The sequence below is a fragment of the Xenopus tropicalis genome, chromosome 8 (genome assembly GCF_000004195.4).
Source record: "Xenopus tropicalis strain Nigerian chromosome 8, UCB_Xtro_10.0, whole genome shotgun sequence".
Classification (NCBI taxonomy): domain Eukaryota; kingdom Metazoa; phylum Chordata; class Amphibia; order Anura; family Pipidae; genus Xenopus; species Xenopus tropicalis.
This window is the reverse complement of record NC_030684.2, coordinates 139,054,190-139,059,974: the sequence shown is the minus strand read 5'-3', so window position 1 is coordinate 139,059,974 and position 5,785 is coordinate 139,054,190.

The following is a 5,785-nucleotide window of genomic DNA, read 5'->3' as shown; positions in this document are numbered from 1 at the left end:
CAAAAATATCTGTCGCGCCCACTTTATGGTCATGCCCCAAACAACAATACTTACCGTATATACTCGAGTATAAGCCGATCCGAATATAAGCCGAGGTACCTAATTTTACCTAAGAAAACTGGAAAAACGTATTGACTCGAGTATAAGCCTAGGGTTTCGCACGCAACGGATGCCAGACACTTACATCTTGAAATCCATATACTCGAGTATAAGGCAAGTCCTAGTTAATGAACTCACAAAGGAATTTAGAAAATTGGTATATGACACATTGCATAAGAAAGTTGATCTGTGGCAAGTTTATCCATTTGCATTGCGTGTCAAATTGGTGAGATTTTAGTGGCTGTCAGTGGTACTACAGAGCTGCTGATACACTAAGGCAATTACTATGATGACCACGTAACAAACTCTAATATGTATACTACCCAACACCTTACAATAGCTTACCCCGTTTAATACCTGCTTAGATTTGCTCTGGAATACTTGGAAGCAGCGCAACGAAAAGTTTTGGCTGGTTGCTAAGGTAATTTGGATCACGGCGGCGCGATTTCGGGAAATCGCCGAAAAAGCCTCGCGAGGCAACTTCAGCGATTTCCCAAAATCCCGCTGCCGCGTGTGCCATCCCACCGGCGATTTACACTTTCGCCGGTGGGTTGGCAGGTGATGGCAACTCGGGGAGATTAGTCGCCCGCGAACAGGGAGTTTTGTCGCAAGCAACTAATCTCCCCGTGTGCCAGAGCCCTTACTCTCACTGCAACACTAGCCACACTAGCCACACTAGCCACACTAGCCACAGTAGCCACAGTAGCCACAGGAACCAAAGGAAGTAACACAAGATACTAAGAGCAATGTAACTATAATATCAGTAAGAGAGAGAATGTCAGCAATCCTACATAAGGTCCAGTCTGACTGACCAGAAGCTGAATAACATGACTTCCTATTGGTTATTGGAGTCTGTAAGATAAAGGTTATAATAAAAGTATTAATGACACAGAAGTAACGATGCAGCCTAATTGTCTCAGCAGCAGCAGTGCGTGTCTGTGGGTAACTGTCATCGGAAACTTCCTCTGGCAGAGATAATAATAATAAATTCAGCGAGTGTGATTGGGCAGGAGTTGGCATGGAGCTCCTTCTCTTCATCTTATAATTATTATCTGTCTTGTGATAGAGGCACCCACTTGTCACCCACCTGTCACCCACCTGTCACCCACCATGTCACCGCTGGCTCTGCTGCTCCTATTGTGTAAGTCTCTTCTACTTCTTCCTTCCACTCATTTCTCTGCTCTGATTGTACAGAGATGTGCCATTAATTGTTATATTGTAGGTTTTATAGGTCTGAGTCCCCTTTGTGTCTTATATACCCTGGAACTATAGGTCTGTATCTGTCACTTCATATGTATTGGTCTGGTACCCCTGGAACTATAGCGGGGTGTTACCCCAATGTTTCTATATATCTGTAACCTTGTTATGGGCTAAGGGGGCCCAGCCTGAAGGCCAGTTAGGGGGGGATTTGGGGTGAGTGCTTATTTGTGCCCTGGGTACCCCTGGAACTATAGCGGGGTGACTGTTACCCCAATGTTTCTATATATCTGTAACCTTGTTATGGGCTAAGGGGGCCCAGCCTGAAGGCCAGTTAGGGGGGATTTGGGGTGAGTGTTTATTTGTGCCCTGGGTACCCCTGGAACTATAGCAGGGTGACTGTTACCCCAATGTTTCTATATATCTGTAACCTTGTTATGGGCTAAGGGGGCCCAGCCTGAAGGCCAGTTAGGGGGGGATTTGGGGTGAGTGCTTATTTGTGCCCTGGGTACCCCTGGAACTATAGCAGGGTGACTGTTACCCCAATGTTTCTATATATCTGTAACCTTGTTATGGGCTAAGGGGCCCAGCCTGAAGGCCAGTTAGGGGGGGATTTGGGGTGAGTGCTTATTTGTGCCCTGGGTACCCCTGGAACTATAGCAGGGTGACTGTTACCCCAATGTTTCTATATATCTGTAACCTTGTTATGGGCTAAGGGGGCCCAGCCTGAAGGCCAGTTAGGGGGGGATTTGGGGTGAGTGCCTATTTGTGCCCTGGGTACCCCTGGAAATACATTTTGGCTTTGTCTCTTTTCAGTCCCAAGGCTGTCCATCCAAAAAACCCCAAGTCACTATTATAAGTAATAAAACCTGTGCTATTCCACTTGCCCTGTGTACCCTTAAGCTGCTGTGCTAAGACTGAATGGGCCTTATTTTCTTGTAATTCAATTTAGTAAAATCCTATCCCTGTAGATGTGGTTGCTCATATCTCTCCTTACATGTGTGTCTCTGTATGATCAGCCTATGAGTCTCCTACAGAAGTTTCTGCCCGACCCGTGGTTTCCCTCTCACCCAACTGGGTCCCCATTCTCTATGGTGATTCTGTAACTCTGACCTGTAACCTGGATCCCAACCCTGAGGGGGAGAAGAGATATTTCTGGTACAGAGATAATAAGAAATTACGTCACTATAAGAAGATATATACAATATACAATGCTACGGTAACTAACACAGGGAATTACCAGTGTCAGACTGATACCAGTAAAAAAAGTGACGCAGTACGACTGGCTATTAGTAAAGGTGAGTCCGTTATATCATATAAAAAATTCCATAAGACATACCTCCCAACATTTGAAAAATGAAAAGAGGGACAAAAAGCTTTGGCGCGCGGAGCACAGCAATTTTTGTGACCACGCCCACTTTTGTGACCACACTCCAATTACCACACCCCATTTTTTAAAAAAATACTCCTTTTGTATAGATGAAATGGCGGGATCAGACACAAATGTGCTATACCCTCATACTGTACTACCTAAGGAAAACAATATAGCAACTCCTACATATAAAATACAAATATAGAGAGAAGGCAGTCAGTTATATGTGAGTTATAACTATGTACCAGTTTTGCCCCCATACACAGTAGCCCCTCATACACAGTACCCCCATACACAGGTGCCCCCCATACACAGGAGCCCCCCATACACAGTAGCCCCCCATACACATTACCCCCATACACATTACCCCCATACACATTACCTCCCAAACACATTACCCCCCATACACATTACCCCCATACACATTACCCCCATACACATTACCCCCATACACATTACCTCCCATACACATTACCCCCCATACACATTACCCCCCATACACATTACCTCCCATACACATTACCCCCCATACACATTACCCCCCATACACAGTGCCCCCATACACATTACCCCCATACACATTACCTCCCATACACATTACCCCCCATACACATTACCCCCCATACACATTACCCCCCATACACAGTGCCCCCATACACATTACCCCCATACACATTACCTCCCATACACATTACCCCCCATACACATTACCCCCCATACACAGTGCCCCCATACACATTACCCCCCATACACATTACCCCCCACAGGAGCTCCTCCTTTGTCTGCGGCTCCTCTCCTTATGCGGCTCCTTGTGCGGCGGCGACAGGCCCTTTTATAAGGTTGCGCCCGTGTGTAATGACGTCACACGTACCCAGGGGCACAACCTTATAAAAGGGCCTGTCGTGCTGTATAAGGAGCTGCATAACGAGTAAAGCGCCGGGGAAGTCTGAACGTCCGGCTCCAGCCAGCGCAATGCGGGACATTCATGGAACTATCCGGGACAGCGGGATGCGCCATGAAAAGCGGGACTGTCCCGCGAAATGTGGGACAGTTGGGGGGTATGATAAGATATGTGAATGATTGCCTGTTATTTATCAGCAGGAATTACTTAAATTATTTCTAAATGTTTATCAAAACATATAGGCAAATGGATTCTTTTTCTACACTAGGGGGCAGATTAATCAAAGGGTTCATCTCAGAAAAATTCCCCCACTGTCTACGGTTTTTGTTCCTATGGGATATTTAGAAGTGTATCTATCCAATGCTGAACTCACAGACCATGCGCCACCTGGTGGTGAATTTTGATATTTTTTCCCTGTGTAACTGGAACAGACATAACACAACAACATGGTCGGCTGCATCTCTAACTCAAAATATCCTTTTTGTGTTACCTTTGCACCATTTTTATATAACTTATGTCTGTTTTTTCAAGGCCCAGTCATCCTGCAGGCTCCGCCTTCTGTTCGTGAAGGAGATTCCTTTTCGCTTAGATGTTACAGCGGGCAGCACAACAGTACAGAAAATGCTGTATTTACCAAGAATGGTGTCGCCATGGAATCCACAGGCGCCATTTTGGATCTACAGCCAGATACCAATACGACTGGCACTTACAAATGTTCTAAACCACTTAGTATGTTTCCAGATTCCGGACACAGTGGGGAAGAATTTATTAACTTTGAAGGTAAATCGTAGCAATTGAAAAGTGTGTTCTCAATAGAAATCATTCCCAGTCAGTGCAAAGGGCAATTCCTAATTCATCCATTTGAACCAACTCAGCAGAAGTTATAAATTATTGGCTGGCACTAGAACGAGGTGATTGGTCCTTCCCGTATCAGGGATCAAGTTAGACATTTGTAGCCTTAAGTGTATGGCACACAAACAGAATCTCAATTAGACAAGCAAATAATTGAAAAACTATCAAAATAATATATAGATGGATTACGAATTGAAATGTTGGTAATAAAACCTCCTATAATATGTATAAAGGGGTGGGAAGGTTAACTTCAAAACTCTATACCCTTAGACAAAGCCATAACATTCAGCCATTTCCCATGCAGGGGAGACTGGCCCATAAAGTCATTTCCAAGACTGAATCCCATACTGTCCTAGTGCAGAAAGATATGTCTATGAAGATTCTCATTCATCCCGGCCATGATATGCAGTATCTAGTAGAATTAAGTCTGAAACAACTGGACTTTTTCTGAGTTCACCAATCACCCAACTGAAGAAGACACTCGGATAAGTGGTGAAATGTTTTCAAGAAAACTCAGAAAAAGTCCAGTTGTTTTAGACTTAGTTCTACTAGATACTAGTGCAGACAGAGGTACAGAGGGTCCAGTTTAGTTGTGAAGAGGCTGAGGGAGAAATTCAGGAATGGGATTGAAGAAGCAGTAATAGACATGGGTTGGAGGCAGCAGAGGAAGGAGGCAGTGGTGGAGACACAACTGGAGAGATGTAATGACATGCAGAGAAAATGAGCTTTAATTAAAAGACCTATTAACCAATATGCATTGTGTAATACCTGCAGGAGCCGGTACTAAACCTGAGGTAGCCATTAATCCAGAATCGGACCCAATACTAGTAATGGACTCTGTAACCCTGAGCTGTAATGTGGCGCCTACCCTGCCAAAGAGCCGGAGGTATATCTGGTACAGAGATGGAGACTGGATACCTAAAGAACGGAAGACCTTTATCCTGTACCGTGTCCAAAAAAAGGACATTGGGCATTACCAGTGCCAGATACCCGGGAGTGAGAGAAGTGACCCCGTTAGACTACATGTTAAAGGTGGTAAGTATAAATGGGAAAATGCTCCGTAATAACCCGAAATGCTTTTTTTACTTGATAAACAAAACCAGCGTAAGGTGCTGAGATGACATGTGAGTTAGGGGATGATCCACCATTTTGTGATGGACTGTGTGCTCCCTCAGAGATCAGCTGACAGGAAGTGATGCAGCTCTAACTGTAACAGGAAGTAGTGTGGGAGCAAAAGGCAGAACTCTGCCCATTCATTGGCTGATGGGGCCTAGCATGTATGTGTGCCTTGGCTTGTTTGTGTGCACTGTGAATCCTATGATCCCAGGGGGCGGCCCTTAGTACTTAAAATGGCAGTTTCCTAT